General features: G+C 40.6%; 1 protein-coding gene across 5 annotated transcripts in view; it reads right to left on the reverse strand.

Annotated features, from left to right (window-relative positions):
- NRP2 (neuropilin 2) overlaps positions 1-23758 on the reverse strand; it is a 255966-nt gene that overhangs the window by 148779 nt on the left and 83429 nt on the right. The window lies entirely within an intron of this gene.

Genomic DNA, 23758 nt, shown 5'->3' on the forward strand with positions numbered 1-23758 from the left:
TACTTATATAAAAAATTGTTTTATGTTGCTTATGTTTTGCTATATTCTGAGCTTCTATCTTTGCTGATTGTGTGTGAAATAATAATAGGAAAATCATTTTTAGGTGCAAATGTTATTCATTTAACTTGTTTCATGCATTTGTTAACGGGCAAATATGGCTATACCCCTTATGATTAGCCAGGCAGGAAATCTTTCAAATTTCATGGTATGAGAATCCTATCTGGAATATTGAGCCAGGATTCCTTATTTAATTAAATTTGTACACTGCCCAACAGCCAGTGCCTTTGGGGGCTTGCTGGCATCTTAAATCACCCTGAACAATAAATGTGTTTATAGGGAATGAATATAAGGCAAAATGACTTTTAAAATGTAGCAGATTCTCAGTGTTATGCTTGGATGGCCACATTTAGGGCAGTCTGCCAATATTCTGTTTTTCTACCATTCTCAAAATTGCTAGTGTCTGCCCACCCCTGCCTCCACTTCATCTTTTGCTTTCATCAGATAAATTGTCAGTCTAGAAAACAAAGAAAAAGGAAGGGCAATGTGAGTGGAAAATGAGGAAATGGTTCATGCTCCATGTATTCATCAAAGAACTTGTCCCATAAATTAGCCACCAGCCACAGACTTAAGTTAAACTCTTAGCCGGGATATGAGACTAACTCTGTTCTGGTTTTTGTACTCCTGTAGATGCTTTTCACAATTCTTTCCGTTTTACCCTTGAATGTGTATCCCTTTCCCTATGTGTCTCTCCCCAAGACACATGCCCAAGCTGATCACATTCAACATACTCTTTTCAAAAAATTAAAAAATTCAAGGCAAAATTGGAAGACAAAATTTGATTGAGAAGTCTGAAATGGTTTGCTTGCGTTTCAGCATTATGATTAAGCCTTCATTCTGTATGCATGGAGGCAAGACAAGCTCACAGGTATACTGTACTTTGGTTACTTTGTTTGAACAGACTTGTGATTCCTGACATGAACTTTCCCCTTAATTTGTAGCACCATGTAGCTGCATATACAGAATACATTTGCAGGAAACTGCCCATCCCCTTCCTTTTATTTATTTGCACTGGGTTAACTTGTTTAAAAAAACATGTTACCACTCTGCCTCTCCTTTGCAGAGGAAGAGGAGGAGGAAAGTAAAGTGAAACATTGCCAGGCTTTGTCACAAGATCCCTTTATTTGTGAATCAAGAGCTGAAAGGAAAAATAGCATGTTGGACACAAAATGACTCTCATGTGACTCATTCCTTCCCTGTGAAGCACACATTGCCAAACTACCACCCTATACAAACGTATAGGAATTCAGTGTGCTACCAACTTAGACTAACTGAGTAGTCTTTCATATCACTCCTTTCTAGGACTCAATCAGGCTTCACTCCAAAAACAAATGCCTGAAGCTATGATACCTTCTATCTATAGGCTCAACCAATACACTTTGCTAAGGATTGCTGCAGTCAAGTCTTGCAATCCTGTGGCTTATAGTAAGATCCACCCCTCGGCCTGTCAGAAGCAAAGGGCAAGAAATGTCCTTCAAGTAGCAAGGAGAAAGGCACGAGTGAATACCAGCTTTAAATAGCTAGATATACCTACCTAGGAAGGGAGCCAAAGAGTTTCTGAAGGACAAAGAATAAACAGGAAGAACTCTTGATATGAATATGGCTATTTGAAAACCAAGAAGAGGGGCACTGGATAGGGCAGAAGCTGTGGTACAGGTACAAGTCTGCTACTTAACCATCATAGGAGAAAGAAAGGCATTTATTTTCACAGATAGAGCAACTTTTCACATCTGAGAACCGCTGTAGAACAACACTACAATGAAAGTCTTTAAAAAGCCAAATGACAGTTAAAGAATCAACGAGCTTCCCAAAACTTCCTCCCAAACTTGGTCCCCTCCATTTTGAGGCATTTGCTATCTACCCCAGTTAAGTCTAGGACTTAGCAAAAGATTGCCTTCCTTATCACAGCTATGGGATGATGCTCATCCGTTGTGTTCGAAGAGGACCTTGACATCTAATGGGTTGTGGACTGTCCACGGTGTGTCTGCAGGTGACTGGTAAGGCCTATATGGGCATGGAATGTTATGCAACATGTCAGGCAACATGTGTGGGTACCATTGTTGCAGGATTGGCATCTCTGGCTTTGCAGAGTGCTTGCTTCTTTTGTGCTACAGTAGTTCTTTTGTCTTCAAATGTCTGGTAGGACATTGGATGGTTGATGGATCAACATGCACCATGTCAATCAATCTTGTACCAGGGTTTCCCAGGAGGTGGTGTTGATGTCCAGGGACTTGAATGAGGCTTTCAACATGTCTTTGTTCCTCTTGTGATCGCTTTCCTTGAGACAGCTCATCTCTCAGCTGTTTAGGGATGCGATGGTCTGACATCCTTGCAACATGGCTTGCCAGGCATGTCTGGGCTTTCATCAGCAGGCTGTGGACTAATGAGAGGTCTGCTCCGGAGAGGACTTCTGTGTCTGGCACCTTGTCCAGCCACTGGATCCTCAGAAGTCTATGGAGGCAGGTTGTATGGAAGTGGTTCAGTTGCCTAGCGTGCCTGCTGCATACAGTCCAAGATTCACTGGCATACATCAGGGTAGTTAGTACTACTGCTCAGTAAACTTTGAGTTTTGTAGCAAAGGCTTATTCCACTCATTGGTCAGTTGAGTGCCATATGCAGAGCTTGCCTTGGCAATTCTGCAGTTGACCTCAATGTCAATTATCACTGCGCAAGAGACGGTGATGCTGAGGTATGTGAATTGGTCCAGTGCTTGCAGCTTTCGGAGCTGGCTGCTGCATCACTTCAGTCTTCTTTGTGTTAATGAGGAGGCTGAAGTTGTCACATGCTACTGCAAATTTGTCCACACTGGTTTGCATTTCCTGCTCTGATCCAGCATTCAGGGCACAGTTGTCATCAAAAAGGAGATCTCATAGCACAGTCTCCTTTATCTTGGTGAAAGCCTGGAGTCTTTGCAAGTTGAATAGTTTTCCATCGGTCCTGTATCTCAGGCTAACTCCCAAGAAATTGTTCTGGAAGGCATCCAATACGCACCCTTGCTTGACCCGATTTGTAATGGGAAAGGCCTCTGAAGCTTCTCCATTGTCCAGAACCTGAGCCGTCATGCCATTGTAGAACTGACGTACCATCAGGATGAATCTGTCAGGGCACCCAAACTTCGACATGATGCGCCACAGACCTTTGTGACTGACAGTGTCAAAATGCTTGGTGCGATCCATGAAGGTGGTGTACAATTCACGATTCTGTTCTTGACACTTCTTTTGGAGCTGTCAGGCTGTGAAGATTATGTCCACGGTGCCATGCTCTTTGTGAAAACTGCACTGAGTCTCAGGTAATAGACCCTGTTCCAGGTGGCCAGTCAGGCAGTTCAGCAACATTCATGCAAGGATCTTACCTGTGATGAAAAGCAGTGATATTCCTCTATGATTATCACAGACTTGTCGATTCCCTTTCCTCTTGTAGAGGCATATGATGGACGCATCTTTCCGTTCCTGAGGAATGGATCCTTGATTCCACAAGGATTGGAACAGCTGGGTGAGTTTGTCAACAAGCACTGCACTGCCATCCTTATAGACTTCCACTGGGATCTCATCAGATTCTGGGGCCTTGCCCCTGTGCAGCTAGCTGATGGCCTGTAGGGTTTCAGTCTTTGATGGTGGGGCATCCAGGCTGTGGTTGTTATCCGCCTGGGGCATTCTGTCGATCACCTTGTTGTTGATGGGCAGTTCAGTACAAATTGGAAATGCTCAGCCCAATGCTGAGTCTCTTCTCAGTAAGGAGAATTGCACCATCTGAGTTGAGTAGAGGGGAGCTCCATGAGGGCTAAGGTCCATACAAGGATCTGAGGGCTTCATAGAACCTTTTAGCATCATTTTTATCAGCAAACTTCTGAACATCATCTGCTTTGGCACCCAACCAGGAGTCCTGCATCTTGCAAAGCTTGCCCTGTACAGTCCTGCAAATGTTGTTGAAGGTATTTTTCTTAGCTGTTGACAACGGGTCATTCTGATAACATGGTGAAGGCAGTGCTTTTCAGCAAGTAGGGCCTTGATCTCTTCATCATTTTTGTCAAACCCGTCCTGCTGTTTCCTGTGTAAGGGTCCAAGAACCTTTAGTGAGAAGAGTGCACAATATCCTGGAAGTGTTCCCAGCAGTGGTGGGATTCAAATTTTTTTTACTACTGGTTCTGTGGGCATAGCTTGGTGAGTGTGGTAGGGGAAGAATACTGTAAAATATCCAGTCAGAGGTGATTTGCCAATTCTCAGAACTACTCAAAATTTCCACTACCAGTTCTCCAGAACTGGTCAGAACCTGAATACCACCTCTGGTTCCCAGTCATCATTTCCCTCTAATTGCAGCTCTGAGAGCTGGTTGTCTTCTGCTAGTGAAGCTGTTGTATTACTCAGTTTATTGACGTTGATCCATTTCATCACAGCTTTGTTTCCCTGCAGACGTCTCTTTGGCTTGATATGAAAACTTAATTTGGAGATGATGAGTCTATGGTCAGTCCAACAGTCAGCACTCAGCATGGGTTTGGTCATCCTTACATCCTGTCTGTCTTTCCTCTACAAAATGACATAACCAATAAGATGCCAATGCTTGGAGCGTGGATGCATCCAGGATGTCTTTTTGCAACTGGGCAGGCAGAAGATGGTATTGGTGATGATCAAATAATATGCCGCACATGTTTTCAGTAGTAATAGGCCATTGCTGTTACATTTGCCGATTCCATTTTTTCCAATGATGCCATCCCAGGCAGCGTGATCGGATCCTACTCTCATATTGAAATTGCCAAGTAGAATCAGCCTGTTGGTGCACTTCACGGATGAAAATAGGGCATCAAGATCTTCATAAAACCTGTCCTTTACTTCGTCCAGATTTGTCATTGTAGATGTGTGGGCGCAGCTCAATGTGGCCTGTTTTCTTCTCGGTAGTGGGAGATGCAGTGTCATGAGACAGTCATTCACACCCTCGGGAAAACTGGCAAGTTTGTGGACAATGATTCTTAACTGCAAAACCTGCTCCAGATTCACGGCATTCATCACTGCTGCATCCACACCAGAAAAATGTATAACCACCTCCTGTTTCTGTGAGCTGACCTTTGTTGGCTAGATGAGTTTCACACAGGGCCACAATATCGATGTTAAATCTTGCGATCTCTCTGGCAACTAGGGCTGTTCTTCTTTCTGGTCAATCTGCTGAGGGGTTCTCCTGAAGCATGCGTATGTGCCATGTGCCAATAGTGAGTGGTGTCACCTTACGGCTTCTTTGTATTTTTGTTATTTGACCACATGAAATGGGATCCCCTCCAGCCATGGCCAGGGTTCTGTGAAGCAACAATGGTTAGGGCACCTTTTCTAGCCTCTTCCTCTTACTATAGAGATGAGCAGTGCAGTCTTAAAGAGGGCTTTTCAGTCACTCAGATAGATGCCAAATTCAGCTGTTGCTTTGGTCAACAAGAAGACAACCATTAGACCTGAACCGCCTGTGTGCAGGTCTGTGGCTACAGCTCCCAGTGTATCCACGCCTGCTGATTCATCACTCGCCCATCGCCACAGGACTTTAAAGGTTTTTGGGAGTTGGAAAATGTCAAGACTTGCAGATGAATTGGATTAAAGTGAGGGAGAGTCAGCCTCACACTCTCTTCCCAGATTCCATATTGCTCCAATGGCAGAAGTTGAGACAGTTGGAGATGGGCTGGGCACAGTGGTTTACCAGGGCGTCTTTTGTGTCTTGCTGTGCTCTTAGCATACCACATCACTTGCAGAGACTGCCTTCGTGACCATTGTCCTATTCTCATAGGTTTCATCCGCTCAATCTGCTGGAATCCATCTTCACATGCTTGTGATAGACAAGTTCCTGTCTCACCAAAGGTAAATGACCTGATGGCTACCCTCAACCTGGTTTGGCCAGCCTGTTGAAGCTGTTGCCCGGGATGTGGGCGCTGCACATGCTGTAGTTGCTAGGAGCCACAGGTGAGAGCTGAGTGATAGGTGGGGACCAAAGGTGGACAATCTGCCTAAAAAGGATATTACATATCCCTACACCAGAGGTGCTACTCCTCCCTGAACACCTCATACACCCCAACAGCTATGGAATAGGTATAATACAGCTAGTATGGTCTCTTTCTCCCTCTCCCTCTCTCTCTCTCACACACACACACCTCAAACAGTGTTGGGATTCAAAAAAATTTACTACCGGTTCTGTGGTCATGGCTTGGTGAGTGTGGCAGGCAAAGGATACTGTAACATTTCCAGTCAAAGGTGGTATTTGCTGGTTCTCCAAACTACTAAAAATTTCTGCTACCGGTTCTGCAGAATACTGCTGAATACCACCTCTGACCTCAAATCAGTCTATTACAACAGTGATCCCTACTCTTTCTGGCACCAGGGACCTGTTTTGTGGAAGAGAATTCTTCCATGGATTGGGGCAGGGGGATTTTGCATGCAACCTAAGATTTTCTGTAAGTGAAGATGAAGCTTTACTCGCCTGCCCGGCACTTGTGTTCCTAACAGGCCACGGACCAGTATAGGTCCATGGCCCGGGGTTGGGGACAGCTGTTCTACAGGATAAAGGCCTTGAACTATAATCTATAATGCTGGTCCAGTGTACATTGGTAGACACGTGTTTCTCTGCTTCCCAGTCATAATCATTCAACCAGCTTTCTACAAGAGAAGTGCTTCCTAATTCTCTCCATTCCTAGATTAGCACTTTACCATTCTGGTTCTTACATATCTTAATTTCTTCCTACAGATAGTTTCACTGACTGAAAGCTGAATATAACAATGAAGATTAGTAATGCTTTTTCTATCTTTATATTTCTGAAACATTCTTTTTTCAAAAATTATGTTTTAGAACAATGCTGGGATTAGAGTTTGAAACTCTGAATATGTAAAAGAAGGCTGTGGGGTTTTCAGGCTCAAAGCTATATAAGAGCAATAGCTTTTTTAGAAATAATCCAATGCTACACCTTCACATGAACAACTTTTATGTAAAACCAGTAGGGTGTACTTTGTTACATCAAGTTCCATGCTTAGCTAGAAATAGAACTACGCTATATGCACCACCCAGTGTTTCATCTGCTAGCGTATAAAATTTGTTTGAAATTAGTATTCATAAACTTCTATATAAAACCTCCATTTTCCCTATAGTGAACATTTATAATTATAATTTATTCACAGGTAGATATGATACAGTATGAGGTTTCTTGGAAAAGGGAGACAAAATACACAACTGGTTTTTTAAAAAAAAAATATTTTAAAAAGCAATACAAGTAGTCCTTAACTTAGCATGATTCATTCAGCAACCATTCAAAATTATGGTGGTGCTGAACGAAGGTGGTGCCCAAGGTTATGGTCACTGCAGTGCCCACAGGGTCATGTAATCAAAATTCAGTGCTTGCAAAATTCAGTGCTTGCAAAATTCAGTGCTTGCAAAATTCAGTGCTTGCAAAATTCAGTGCCCTTCCACACTTACAACCACAGGGGCTCTTCAACCCTTCTCAGCTGCCTCTTTCCTCCCATCTATGCCCTTTTGGCACCCTGCCACCCTACATTCTGCTGCCCCAGCTGCCCTTAGCTGTTTTGCTCCTCCTTCTGACAAGGCATGCCAGGCCTGGCACTGGCGTTGTGCAGAGAGAGAGAGTTCCTCAGCTGCATTGTGCCAAAATGCCCCTTTGCAGTATGTACTTGGGTCATGCTGCTTTTTACCTTTTTGTCCTTTTTTACATTACAAAAACAGCCCCCGCAAGTCTCGGGAGCATGGCCAAAGAGCATTTTGGCATGTTGTGGCGCTCAGGGGCTGCTTTTTTTAATTTTATTTTTTTATATACTTAGAGCAGCCCCTGGGCATGCCTCACCAACAGCAGGAGAAAGAAGATGACAAAGGCCAACTGAGGCAGTGAAGTGCAAGGCAGCAGGGATCTCGGAGTGCCAGGTGGTGATGGAGACTGTGGCTGGGATTGGGCAGACGTGGCTGTGTCTTTTTGAGGCATGGCAAGCAACCTGAGAGCCATGTGTTTCTGTGGCTGCTTGCCATCTTTCAAAGCAGGGTGCAGGCCAGCCAAAATGGCAGCGATGGTGGGGTGGGGGGAGAGATAGGTGGGTGGGGAGAGTTGAAGAGGAAGAAGTTCCTTACCTTAATGAGGCTTCAGGCTGGGAGGGACCAAGCCAGGAATGACTTGGATTGATGTGGTTTTCAATATTTGTTTTTCTGGGATTAAACTATACTGACCTATCCAAATCCTGGAAACCTACCTAATCATGAAGTGATAGGTTGGTCTTGGAAGAGATGAGCAAAGAGTGAGCCAAATTATGTAATATCAGACACCTTATGCAAAGACCTAGATCTCCAGAGAAGGCTTTAATAGTGAGAAAGGTAGAAAGGAAGAGAAAAGGATGACCTTAATAATCATGGTGGGTGATTCAGTTATAATGCTGAAAAGTGAACCATTGGAAGACCTGAAAGTTCAGGACAGATCATCATGAAGGGAAATCTATGTGGTGGCTAACAGTCAACATTGACTTGGTGACACATAATCAGTCAGACTGCTGAATTCAAAGAGACATAATTCTAATTTGGCAAGTAGAAAATATTTGAAGTTAATAGTTTGTAGTGTGTTTTCATTAGATATGAAAATTGGTTTTAGGACACTGGGAACACTTGAAGAATTTTCCATTTTTATTGTCACTGCTAATAACACTAATAAAAATGAATCACCATCTGCTTGATTTTCTGAGTAAGTGAATTAATGGCATATGTCTGTGTTTCCCCACAATGTGGAAACTGAATCTTTCTTATTTATAAATCCACAATTAGGACGTCTTTTTTCACCAAGATTAATTGAAATGTTTACAATTTTAAAAGCCTGGTGATTGCGAACTTACCTGTTGAACAAAACCCAACATTTACCATTGGCTCGTTACACCGATGGATTATGCATCATCTGTCTCCACATTCCTTTGGATATTTTCTCTTACTACAAACTACACTTAATAGAAAAAATTATAAGAAGGATGAATTTGAGGCAGGGTTCCAGGGCCTATTATTAATGCCACAGTTCAGTTTGGTAACTCATGAAATAAGTTGTAACACAGTATTTTGGTAAGAATATTCTTTCATTCTAGAAATTAAAGTCAATGTATCTAAAGCCATACAGGTAGTCCTCTATTTTAGGATTGGTTGCTTATAAGGGAAAGAGTAGCAGAACTTGGGGCAGTTAAAAGAGGGATCATCTTAGAATCTCTATGTAGCCACAAATGAATTAAATCCAACCCACCCCTTAAATTTAGTTGACCCTTATCTAATTCCTAACAGGTCCTAACCCCATGAGGAAAAGTTATGGCATGCATGCTGGAAGTGGCACACAGAGCCATTTCTGCCAGCATGCGAGAGGTCACCCAGAACAGCCCCACTATGCATATATGCGCGCGCCCCCCACCAGCTAGCTGATTGTCGGGTGTCTGCTGTGCCTGCATGGGGGAAGATGTGCATGTGGGAGACATGCACATGCACAGGAGGTGGGGAGCATGCAGGGGGTGCACTGAGGGGGTCACATGTACATGCATAGGAGGGCAGGGCGGTCGCACGCACATTGCATTATGGATGGAGGCACATGCGCACGCACATGCTCTTTCGGCATGCAATGAGGAAAAGGTTAGCCATCACTGTCCTAATCATTAGTTGAGAATATTTCTATGTGAGAGTATTCCTGTGCATAAGTGTGAGTAGCAATAACTGGATCTTCACTCGTGGGCCTGATCTTTCATACCTGACAGTTTTTTAGCAAGCAGATCCCGCCCCCAAATTCCTAAGTTCCAATGTCCAGCCCCTGCCCCCCACCCTGCCTCATGGTCCTATGACAATATTTTTGATGTTTGGCAATGGGCTCGGATTTACGGCCATTTGCAGTGTTCTATGTGACAATTTGCAATGGTTGGGTTTTTTTTTTTGTGGAAACAAACATTTACTTCCAGTTTTTTTTAAAAAGTGTCCCTGCATTTGCTTAATGACCACCACAAAACTGTCATAAAATTGGATCCAGTCATGCAATGACCTGCTTTACAGTCGTTACAATTGTAACTGCCAGATTCAATGTACAGTCATTAGGATAAGGATTACCTGTACAGATCAGCTGTACTAAGACCTACTCACATCAAAAAGTTTTAAAGCAATAAAATTGAATGAAAAAATAAAAAAGAGCAACAAAAATGCTAAACAACACAAACATATTAACAGAAATGATTAGTATGATTTTGTTTTTCTAGCAGCTCCTGCAGTTTTCATTCATGCAAAAATTTCCATTTATGTTCTTCTACTGCATGGTTAAAGATGACGGCACAGTGGGAGATAACCTAGATCATATTACTGATGAAAGTGAACACTGGGCATTTGGCTAGAAATTATGTATTTTCCTTTAAGGAAGAAAAAAGAGGAGGGGGAGAAGAAAACCATTTTATTCCAATGATCTGGGCATTATGCAATAATCCCAAGAGCTACATTTTCTACCCTTCAATTTAGATACAAACATGTGTAATCCAACTAGTGTTGTCACTCCCTCAAACAATATTAAAATAGAATTCTGCTTTGTTTGGTTTTTTTATTGCAAAAGAAAAAAACATTTCAGTAACTTTGTAATTTTGCTTTCAAAAAAGTATGATTCAGTTAATCAGGGTGGGATCGTTTCATGGTGTCATAACATGCAAAATGACTCAGCCAATTACTGGACTGCTGTTCCTTTAAAAAAAAAAGACAAAACCAGATTGAGTGACAAAACAGTTTGAAATAAGTGCAGTTAATTAGAGTATCCATTTTACACATGCTGTGTTTTTGAAATAGTGAGAACAAACTTTCTTAAACATGGGATTTCTCCTCTGTAAAATTAAACAAAACAAAAATTAAACTAAATGTCCCAGAATCACAATTAATATATAATAGTCTTGGATTTAACAGTAACTTAAAAAACATGTCATATCTTACGATTTCTGTACTCCAGGTCCAGCTGAAATCTACAGCTGTTGCTCAATTATTTTTTTTTTAAAACAAAGAACAGAAAAGAACTGTTTCTTTAATGCCCTACCTTGCAGTTTTCTAGAGACACCTTACTAGGCATAATTGAAAAGAGACTCCCCCACACTTTATCACACATTATATATTTTATTCTTTTTTTTCCATACCACTTATTCTGGAAGTGAAAGCCAGCTGGATATCCTTGGGTCAGTCACTCTCTCAGCTCTGGGAAGGAGGCAAGGCCAAGAAACTTCTAAAAAACTTTGCCAAGAAAACCAAAGGGATTTGTCCAGGCAATTGCATGCATTTATACACACACACACACAATCTAATTTTGGAACAGCTTTATTTCACAGATGCCTTGGTGAATAGGGGCTGGAAAGCTAATTGAGGCATTAAAAGAACTTTCTCCAGGACAGAGTTCATTCCTGGGGTGCTCCTCCTCCCCTTCCCTGGAAGCCAAGCTAACTGATGGGACTCTTAATGGGACCTTCCCATCTGATCTCAGTGCATGGCTTGCACAGGACTGTGGAAGAGGGATGCCTTCAGTACTTGGGTCCTAAGTTATTTCCAAGTAACCCAGAGAAATGCTGGGGTCCCCTTCTCTGGTGTTCAAACAGGAAAGCTTTAATTGGATTCTCCCCACTTGGGGTTGGACTTAAAGGCTACTCCAACTCTTTGATTCTAATATATGAATAATTGCCTTTTATGAAAAACAGATTCAACATATGAAGAGCACTTCACTAGGAAACCATATACAATAATCCTTTTTCTCAAACAGGTATTTTTAGAGAAAATTCTTTGTATGTTCTTTTTGCTGTTATTCAGAATAATTCACTCTTAATGTCTCTTCAATCTCTCTTGGCCAGCACTTATCCCTTTCCCAGAAATTCATTCCTCTGTTTTCTCCATTAACCAACAAAAACATTTTACACAAAAATAAAGAAACCTACAGACAACAAAGGGCTCTGTTTGGTGCTTCAGTTTATAACACTCAGGAGAAATCTTGTCATTTCATTCAGGTCCTACAGCTTGGTTCTAGCACACTGCCTGAGGAAAAAAATTTAAAAAGAAATTTTCTCTTCCAAATGAATGAACTGAATTTATTCCCACACATTAAAGGCAAGATCACTGAGCCAAATGCAATACTGAGATAAAAGTCCATGGCTAATAAAGGTTTCTTTCTCATCTCAATTCCAGTTGAGGGTAAATAACCAAGAGGAGGTCCCAAGAAGCTTGACAAAGATTGGGCTTCCACAAGACCTTACAAGAAGTCAGTATCTTTCTTTCAATCTTGCAAGAATACTCTTTAAGGAGACAGACCACATATGACTATTCTTCAGAAGTACTATATCTAACTATGATTATTGAGATACTGAAAGTAATCATGCACACTTACTCTCTCTCTCTGTGTGTGCCTTTGATTGCTGTCTTTCTCTTCTCCCCATTCCCATTCTAAAACAAGTTCCCCAAATCTCTTCTTGTGTTTCTTGTGCCACCCAACATGACATAATATTCTTCACTCAAATAATGACTATGATAGCCATTCCACTATTTTAACCCATGCAAAGGGATCCAAAATGAAGCTTCATTCATTTCTCTCAAAGTGTTTCCACTGCCAAAGCAGAACCACTAAGCATAACCTTTGAAAAATCTTTCAGAACCAGCTCCTTGCCCAACCTATGGTCACTGGTCATGGTCATCCCCATCTTCAAAAAGAGAGACCCGAGCCTAGTTGAAAATTACAGGCCAATCTCTTTATGTTGCGTCACCTGCAAAGTCATGGAATCAATTATTAACCAATCCATTACCCTCCACTTAGAGACAAACAACCTATTCTCTAACAAACAATTTGGTTTCAGAAAAACATTATCCTGCAATCTGCAACTCCTACACTGCAAAAACATATGGACTACACAAATCAATCAAGGCAAAGCAATATAAGCTATATACATAGACTTCTGTAAAGCTTTTGGTTCAGTGGTACATAACAAACTACTTTTAAAACTAAAATCTTATGGTATCTCCAGACACCTGCATAATTGGATAGCTGCATTTCTGTCAAACAGACAACAGATGGTCAAAATAGGGAGAGCCCTATCAAATCCCATACCTGTCAACAGCAGTGACCCCAAGGCAGAGTTCTAGGACCAACTCTCTTTATATTTTACATAAATGACCTTTGTGATCATATTAAAAGAAACTGCATTCTTTTTGCTGATGATGTAAAACTATTCAAAACCACCAACAATACTGTTACCCTTCAAAAAGACTTTGACTATGTGCCAGAATGGTCAAACAAGTGGCAACTTCAAATCTCAACAAACAAATGCTCTGTCTATTGGCAAAAAAATCAGAAAATAAAATACAAGCTTAATGGACATGTCCTTGTACATGATCCCCACTCTTTCAAGGACCTTGGAGTACTCATCTCTAATGTTCTAAGTGCTAGAGCCCACTGTAACAACATCGCCAAAAAGGCACTAAGAGTTGTTAACCTAATCCTGTGTAGCTTTTTCCCCGGTAATATTGTACTGGAGCAGGAGTATCCAACCTTGGCAACTTTAAGACTTGTAGACTTTAAGACTTCTTCAGTGACAGACCGAAACCTCATCTCTGCGAGGCTTCGATCCGTGCTCATCGTAAACCACATCAAACTCAATTGCAGGAAATACGATTTCAGCAACAGAGTGGTCAATGTCTGGAATATACTACCTGACCAGTGGTGGGTTTCAAAGAGGTTTACCATCAGTGGGTGTGGCTTGGTGGGTGTGCTTTGCATGTGCACATACACTTTGCGCATACATGCATGCCAAACACACACTTTGTACCCTGGCAGAAGTTTTCATACTCATTTCCTACAATCCCTGTAGCTTCAATAGCTGACGCGCAGCAATCTGCTATGCTGTGCAAAGCAGCTGTGCTTCAAAAGCAGGGAATAAAGGTCAGTATGGGAGCCCGGGTGGACAAGTGAGCCCAACAGCAGCTCATAGAGAACCACTTCAGTCTCACCTGATCTTCGGTGTTACCAGTGTGCCAGAACCGGGCTGAACTGGTAGAATAGCACCACTGTACCTGACTCTGTGGAGTCTTCCCCAAACCCCCAAAACTTTAACCTTAGACTGTCTACTGTTGACCTCACCCCTTTCCTAAGAGGTCTGTAAGGGGCATGCATAAGCGCACCAATGTGCTTACTGTCCCTGTCCTATTGTTTCTTTTATTCGTATCCATTTCATGTATTCATAATCATGCTTATATCTGTTATCTAATACATGCTTGACAAATAAATAAATAAAAATAAATAAAATCAAACTCAGGAACACAAAAATTATCTTTGGGATTACTATTATCAGGATATTGTTTTTCAACCCTAATTCTTTCCAAAAAAGATTTGTAAAGATAAAATATGTGGGTGGGTGAGTGGCTTACATTCACTGGGATGTTAGATGGTAAGGGTTGTATCAGATGATGGAATCATGGGGATCTTTTATTCTGCTCCTTTCAAATTATCTGCCCTGATGCAGGACGATTGCAGAAAACTCAAAAGCCTCATACTCTGCACAACAACTGTTCTTATTTTCTTATTGCCAATTGTGCTGAAGAATGTACACACACACACACACACACACACACACACATACACACACAGAGGGGGGGGAAGGGAGGGTGGTGGTGGAAGAGAGACAGTTTGTCAAATGCATATGTTGCTCCAGCCAGTTTATTTAGCCTTTAGAAGGAGATTCTTCATTCCTTGGTTCTCTTCCAAATGAAATCTGGATGGTTAGGACTTGATTAAATCCAATTCCCTTAAGTCTAGTCCAACTTCCTTACCATCATCCTTTCTTCACAGCAAAGATTGAACACACCATCGGTTTCAAAAGATTATCCATGAAATAAGCCTTTTCACAGTTTTCTGCTCAGATGCAGAGGGTAAATGAGATAAGATGTGCCCTATTATTTTAGTTAGCCTGCCTTCACAAAGTACATTGTCATGTTATCTCCAAGAAGGGAGCAAGCCAAACACAAATCTAGTTCTAAACTTTTCTTGACATTTATTATTATGACTTTTATCAGCAACCACTTATTCTGTGATATTTGTCACTGCCTTAACTTAGGCCTTGGCAAACATGTAGAAATTTATCCTCACAAGACCCTGTCAAGGGAAGAAAGAAAGAAAGGTCAATATTTTGCCCAAGGTCACACAGGAAGTTTGCAGGAGTAACCAAAATAGAACTGAGACTTGCTTTGACATATAGCCTAGGAAACTAAGCTTACATCAGATAAGCAACACAAAACAGAAAGATTGGGTACTGTTAAGTCCTTAATCTTGCAAGCTTCTGATAACCATGGATATTGTTGAATCCTGCATTAAGGTTAAAAGTCATGGTATATCAAATCACAGGTCAATGCAAAACAGTGTACTCTTATATTCCTCTAGGGGTACATGGATTCTTATTTTTGTATGATGCAAGCATAGAATTAAGTATCAAATGACTTATGAAAATTGGCTTATCAAGCTGGTCTGGAGATCAGACTAGCTTTTATATTTAGTTTGTTTATGTTTGTTGGACAAGACATAGTCTGTACCCAAACTGATTAGACAAAACAGATCATAGATATTAAACCAATATGGGCCAATACATACAATTCATCCAGATATTGGAATCTGACTAATCTTGTCAAAGCCAATTCTTCCCTATGAAACATCTGTGCAAAGAAGTGGCCTAAGCCTTTTGGCTAAGCAGAGTCCCAAATTTGAGGAATTACATCATTTTAGCACCCATTTTATTTTTTAGTAGATTTTAATGATATGTGTTAAAAGTAAGTTTGATGTAGAAGTTAAGGAATCAAGCTAGAAACTGTGCAACCATGATTTTAAGCCCCATCTTTGGCCCAAAGCCAGCTGGATGGTCAGTCACTCTCTTTCAGCCCTAAGAAGGAGGCAGTGAAAAACCTTGCCAAAAAACTCCTGCAAGGGCTTGTCCAGGCAGTCTCTGAGAATCAGAGAACAGAATTAAAAATATGTGTTGCTTTTGCTTTGTATTTGTCAGTATGATGTTTCTCTTGTTTATATAGAATTCAGCAATAAAATTGCAATGAATGATTGAATGAGTCACTTCCATTTTGTCATATACCCATTTGTGCATTACTTTCTGTCTAACTTTTTTAAAGGTGGGTGCAAGATTCTTCTTTAATTTCTGTATTTCTCCCCTGAAAAATTAAAAACTGCATCTCCTTAGGGATACAGGAAATATTCATATTTGTATACCAAGGTGGAAAATAGGTTCACAACAGCAAACACAATTTATTTACCACAAAAAAGATAAAGTTAGAAATAATTTACTAACATATTTAGTAAATTAGTTGAAATGCTCCCTAGTACATAAGAGATCTATGTTCATCTTTTGACCTCTGGATACAGGAAGAGAGAGAGAGTTGGCAATGTCTATATTACAGATGTTCACTTTTTAGAATCCTCCCCCAAATCCAGAAGTACAGACAAACCCCATATATACAAAAAAAAAACCCACCAAAAAATGATGAGCCAGACTTTCATCTAACTGCAGTTAGATCAAGCCAGGAAACAAAGACGTTTCCCTCAACTCTGCTTTGAGCTTACTCTAACATTTTAACTTCATAATCAGTTTGAAAAAACAACTGACTGCAACCAGGGGTTGGATTCTACCTGATCGGGTCGGTTCTATAGAACTGATTGTTATGATTCTGCACAGTTCTGAGAAATCATGCCACAGGCTGGCCCCGCCCCTCCCCTCTCCTCCCACTCACTCCTTATCTGGTATGCATGCCATCAAACTTGCCTGCTTTTGGTAAGTTGCTATTTTTCCTTCCAACCACCCCAACCACCAGCTGTTCTGCTATGCCAGGAGATTTAGATTCGCTAGAAAGCAGGAAATCATTGGATTTCTTGCTTTCTAGCTAATCTAAAAGCAGAGCTGAACCTTCCTTAGGACTGGAGCTTCTATTTTTCAGTGCAGACTCAGGTAGCAGATTGCAAAAAGATAAATCTCTGAGTGAATCTGTGATTCTGTGAGCAACTCAATCTGCCTGCCTGCTTTGCCTGATTTTGGGTAAAAGTTGCTGTTTTTTATATAAAAAAATCAATATTTACATACATGGTGTGTTGTGAGTTAATTTTGTGAGTTTGCTTGCTAGCAAATTTTATGTGACAGACTGAGGTAGCAGATTGCAGAAAGATAGATATCGGAGTGAATCTGTGATTCTGTGAGCAACTCAATCTACCTGCCTGTTTTGCCTGATATTGGGTAAAAGTAGCTTTTTTATAAAAAAAATCAATATGTACATAAATATTTATAATATTTACATACAAGCCATGCCCAGCCAGTCACATGACCACCGAGCCACGTCCAGTCAGCAAGCCACACCCACCCAGTCACATGGCCTCCAAGCTACACCCACAAATTAGGCCACACCCACAGAACAGGTTGTTAAGAAATTTGAATCCCACCCCTGACTTCAACTCAACTGAGGGGAACGACATGGAGTGCCAGGTTATACCTCTAGCAAATTTTAGCATTTAGCATAAAACAGGGTAGGGCTATACTATTGCTTTGTTCAACCTAGCTGTTAGAAAAAAAATATGGTATGGTAAATGATGCAGGACAGAGAGGGATATAGGGTGCCTCTGTTGCCTCTATACATTGCCCTGGAGATACAGCTATTGCAATATCGAAAATCCCCTGAGACCTCTTAAATGTCCCTCTAGGGGTTCTGCAATGGGTTCCAAGAACCTCTGCCTCTAAGCAACACTTCAAGCACCTCCTATAACAACCAGGCACAAGAAACATACACAGACAATTTAAAAAGGCAATTCACTAAAATAAGACTGAGAAAATCTTTTCAGTTCTAATGGGTGTCAGCTGTCTTTTGATCCTTAGAAAAACTGGAAAGAGAAGGACAGAATAAATCCCATTATTTCAGGGTAAGTAGAAAGGCAACTAGGCCAGGGCTCTTTTCCATCTTGTAGTTCAAAGAGGATTTTCCTAATCCTCACTGAACTAGGTTCTGATCCCAAGGCTAAGCACTCTCAGTAAAGTTGACCAAACAAAGATACCATTAAGGTTTCTTCTCTGTATTCCCATGTCCCCTGGTTACCTAAGGGTCAGAGGTGATCTCGTTAAGCTGAATAAGTTTAATCAAATAAAGTACTCTACAAAAATAGCAAGAAGTAAATACTACAGAGCAATGATTCATGATTGAAGCAGCACCTGGTAAATGCAGGGAGCTATTTACTTTGGCATCTCTGATTGGCCCCTGGAATATCAGTGCTCAGCATTATTGCAGAGACTGCAGAGGGAAGAGAATTACCTCCCTTTTGTACCCAGTTTTCTGAATTAAAAGGGATGACGTTTTCCCCAGCAGAATGACTTTCCTATCAAAAGCTTGCACTAGGAAGTGCTACTAGTGAACTGATGCACATTTTGAAAAGGTAGCTGTGCATTTGGGGGATTTAAAAAATAAATAAAAAGGCTTCTTAAAATACAGTATAAATTATATTTCATGCAATTTCATTTTCAATTTAACATTTTAATTCAATTTAATACTTTCATAATAACCATTGCAAGCCTTTCATTTCTTTCTGTGTGCAGGAATGGATGATTTTGCCTCCTTTTGCTCCTTGGTGATAGCAAATACACCCCATTCCCATATTTCCCACTTTTGATTCAAAACTGCTTTTTTTTTTTTGACCCAAGCCATCTTCAAGCCCCTTAAAGCAGAGGATCTCCAAAACTTTTTAGTAGCATCCCCAACTCTGCTTGGTTACATGCCTGTTAGGCCCTTCCCTCTAGTGACTAGCCATTGCCCTGAGCAGATATTTTTTCTGGGCTGTCAGCAGGGGTGGGAGTCTTCGCACCTATTCACTAGAACCAGTTGTTAATATTCTAAGCAGTTCAGAGAACCAGTTGTTAGAAGCAATTACTGGCCCAATCTTGTAAGGAAGACAGGAAGGAAACTGCCTCTCCGTTAACCCTTATTACATTCTTGGCAGGACTAGACTTCCTGTCTCTGGAACGTCTCTGGAGTTTTTTTTCCCCTCCTTTGCTTGTGTGGAGTGACCATTCAAAGTTGCAATGGCACTGAAAAAAGTGACTTATGACCATTTTTTACACTTACGACTGTTGCAGCATCCCCACAGTCATGAGAGGCCAGGCGAGGAGATGCGTGCCTCGATGTGAGTGATATTGAGTTGGCCACACCCAGCCAATAACATGACCACAAACCACATCCATCCAGTCACATGACCACCAATCCACACCACCAACTAAGACATGCCCACAGAACCGGTTGTTAAAAAATTTGAATCCCACCCCTGGCTGTCAGACTGCTTTATTTTCTGTTGGTCAGTCATTGCTATTTTTTATAACTTTGTCGTTGACCTAAATATGGAACATTAAGCCAATGAACTACCATCAGCCCCAGAAACTAATGCTGCATTCAACTTTTACATCTCTCAGTGGGCACTCTTTCAATTTCTGTTCAGGATAGGTTGTTCTTTGCTTTCCCACCCTCTGCTCACAATGTTGCAAAGTTTTCCTTTCCTTTTAATAATTTTCAAAACTGCTATATGTTGCAGCATAGGAGCATTGTTTCAATGAATCTGAATTATTATTTTTCTACAGAGGATAAGATACAAAAGAAGGACCTGTTTCCTATTGTTATGAGGGAGGGAAGGAGGAAGGAAGGATGAGGGAAATAGATGATTATATTAGCATCAAAGGAATTGTCTGGGAAAGTGAAGCATAAAGACAACCATGTGTGCAGACTTCTGGGAAAGTAAGGAAAGGTGGAAAAACATTCTGACAAAATGTGACTATTTCCTCTATTCTATTATGTTATTGTAGCAGCAATAACCACCCTCTTTCAGTCAAGTAGGAAAACACAATTCTCAAGGATGCCAGTGCTCTTGAGAAAATATATTTACACCTTCCTAATGCTACAGCAATCCATTTTTAGAGAAAATTGGATTTTGTTTTCCATTTCATTGCTTTCTGAATGTTTGTTGGCACCTGATCCCTAAAAGAAAGAAACTGCAAACTGTTAAAAATGTTCTGAACTACTGGAACAATGGCAGGTCCATCCAAAATTTCATGTCAAAGAATCTTCAGAAAAACAGAAATTTGGAGTCAGAAAAGAATTTTATAGTAGGAAGGAGATTTACCAACTGAATCTCTTTCAAAGTACTTTAATAAGACTTAGATACACAAAGAATTTTTTTACAACATAAATGGTAGTATTTTCTGGTGCATGGACTGAATGCTTGCAGTCACACAGGAGCATAGCTGTCCTCTCAAATATTCAATTATCATATCTTCATGAGATCTTGGCAATTTCACATTAAAATGGTGAAGAATCACAAGAGTTTGAATGGCAACACTGAGATCTCTTGCTTGCTGAAATCTTATGAAGTCAGGGCCATTTATTTAACTAGAAAATTTATACAGTTGTCTTGGGTGGCTAACAGCATTGTGCACTTATACAGTCTCACAGATGTGCACATCTCACAGAAGTGACTACACCCCCTCACATTTTGTAAATTTTTAATATAACTTTTCATGTGATAACACTGAATAAATGACACTTGGCTACAATGTAAAGTAGTGAGTGTACAGCTTGTATAACAGTGTAAATGTGTTGTCCCCTCAAAATAATGCAATATACAGCCATTAATGTCTAAACCCCTGGCAACAAAAGTGAGTACACCCCTAAGTGATAATGTCCAAATGGGGCCCAAGTAGCCATTTTCCCTCCCTGGTGTCATATGACTCATTAGTGTTATAAGGTCTCGGGTGTGAAGGGTGAGCAGGTGTGTTAAATTTGGTGTTATGGGTCTCACTCTCTCATACTGGTCACTGGAAGTTCAACAAGGCACCATGGCAACGAACTCTCTGAGGATCTGAAAAAACGAATTGTTGCTCTACATAAAGATGGCCTAGGCCAGTGGTTGCTAACTTTTTTGGGTTCCTATGCCAATAATTGCATGCACACTCATGTGCTCGCATGCCAGCATCCACAAGACAATGCCCCCCCCATGTCCCCTGGGCATGCACGTATGACCCTCACATCTGTGCTGCACAAGCAACCCATGCAACCCATGTCTTTGTGCATATGTGAGCGGCCCCCACCTGTGCACCGCATATCTCTGTGCATGCGTGCGCATCTCCTGCATGCCCCCCTCCGCTCATGCTCACCAGATACCCAACAATCAGTTAGTGGGTAGCAGCATGCACGCATGTGCAGTAGACCTGTTCTGGGTGAGGGCTCACGTGCCGGCAGTAATGGCTGTGTGTACCACTTCCGGCACATGTGCCATAGGTTCGCCATCATGAGCCTAGGCTAGAAGTGGATTGCCAAGACCCTGAAACTGAGCTGCAGCACAGTGGCCAAGACCATATAGCGGTTTAACAGGACAGGTTCCACTCAAAACAGGCCTCGCCATGGTCAACCAAAGAAGTTGAGTGCCCGTGCTCAGCATCATATCCAGAGGTTGACTTTGGGAAACAGACATATGAGTGCTGCCAACATTGTTGCAGAAGTTGAAGGGGTGGTGGGGGTCAGCCTGTTAGTGCTCAGACCATATGTCACATGTTGCATATGCCGCACACTGCATACGCCGCAGAAACAGTAAGCAAGAGTTTTTACTTCTGCTGTAACTACAGGATACAAATGGAATAGTGTTGCAAAAATGAAAACAATGATTGGTTCTAAACTTAGACATATTAACATCTAATGAACCAAAATTAATCACAACTAATCTCTTCAATTTCCCTGAGTTTACTTACTATGTAAGTACCTTTGAATCCAATCCAACCTGTTTATATTAAAAATTAATTATTCATTACAGAAGTGGTCCTACAAATTTTGATACCAAATGTGGTTTTTAGGCTCTTATTTTATATATTGATACTATTATGAAAGAGATGGAATCAGGAGAAAAAATAAATCACACGCAAGATCAAAGAAGCCCTATACAAGCTAAACTGCTGATTTCTCTGTCTGTCTTGAAATATATCAAGCTGTTTTAATATATAGCTATATTCCACAAACAAAAATCCACCTCTATTTATTGATTACTTTTACCTAGTAGAAATAAATGAGGTGTTTTTCTAAAAACAAGGCAGCAGGAATTACTGTTGTTTAGAGAGTGAAAATCTACTCATTTGGGGCCATATCCCTTCTCAGGGATACTGTAACATTAACTGTAGAAACAGCATATATGCCATCTCATCTTCATTAACAATAGAATGCAACATAGGTATAATAAATTTAGAAAAGAACATCACATTATAACAAAAGAATGGTAAACATTAGGAATTAATGCAGTGAAAAAGTCTATTTTAATAAAGGCTACATATTGTCTATAAAAGTTAAAATACTACAGGTATGTATCAATGTATTTATTTAGCATATGGCATTGTTACATTAGCCAGGAGACTACAATGCTAATGCAGCCTGTTTACAAGCTCTGTTAAGTGCAAGCTAGCACGCTTCCCATGGTGCACCACAAGAGAACAAACTGGCTTCACACCAGAAAGAAAGATGAGAGGCTTTTCCTTTAAGAAGAAGTTCAGTTCTTCTTTCAGTTTATTAGTATATTCTTCTTCTTTTATTAAATGAATGTTAAAAGTCCATCTTTTCTTTGGTTTTCTTCTACCCCTCCAGGTTATTTGAATTGGGTTGTGGTCAGCCCAGTCATTTGGTAAGATTTCGCTATCTTTGATTTCATTAATTAATTCACTGTTTATCCAAGCCATATCTATTCTTGTCCAAATTTTGTGTGGGTTAGAATAATAAGTAAACTGTTCTTTTTTGGGATTTAATTTTCTCCAGATATCTACCAGATTCATTTCATTCAACATATCCTTACATGGCTTAGAGAATTCTCTATTTCCTTTTTTGTTCTTACTCCTATTACTATGATCCTTCCGCTAGTCAGCAATAGAGTTAAAATCGCCAATCAGAATAATATTACCATTTTCAAATTCTGTTATTTTTTGATGGAGATGTTTAAAAAATTTACCTTGAACATCATTTGGGGCATAGATTACTACCAGTAAGAGTGTAATGCCATTAATCGAGATTTGTACCACCAGAGTTCTTCCTACAGGGTCCGCCCAGATTAACTCCGCTTTTAAGTCATCTCTCACATAGATTGCAATACCTTTCTTTTTGTGTTTATCTGCTGGTGCTGTAAATAATTTCCCCAGTTTCGGACAATCTAGGAATTTCTCCTCACTTTTCCTAATGTGTGTTTCTTGTATGCAAATTATATCAACATTTTGTTTTATTAGTTTGGTTAGAATCCTTTTCCTTTTAGCTCTTGAATTTAGGCCGTTAATATTAATGGAAAGAATTTTCCTTCCTTCGTCCATTTACTTAAGTCTGCCTCGCTTTTTGTCTCATAACTCTACGGCTCTCTTCTTGTGGTTGATATGGAGTTGTTTCTTCTCTTTCTCGTTGTAAGTTGTCTTTCCCTTGAATTTGGACAGATCTTTCTTCTTTGTTCCTGTGGCGGTTACGATCTTCCTGCATATTCCTTTGGATTTTCTCCCTAGTGAGTTGATCCTCCGTGGTTGTTAGCTGTTCTAGGAAGTTTTGTGCTTGTTCTATTGAGTCTATTTTAATTTTTCTTCCCTTCCACGATATTAGCATCCCTTCTGGGATTAGCCATTTAAATGAGATTTTGTTTTTATTTAAG

Source organism: Pseudonaja textilis, chromosome 1 (genome assembly GCF_049901715.1).
Source record: "Pseudonaja textilis isolate UNSWEBS1 chromosome 1, rPseTex1.2, whole genome shotgun sequence".
NCBI classification, from domain to species: domain Eukaryota; kingdom Metazoa; phylum Chordata; class Lepidosauria; order Squamata; family Elapidae; genus Pseudonaja; species Pseudonaja textilis.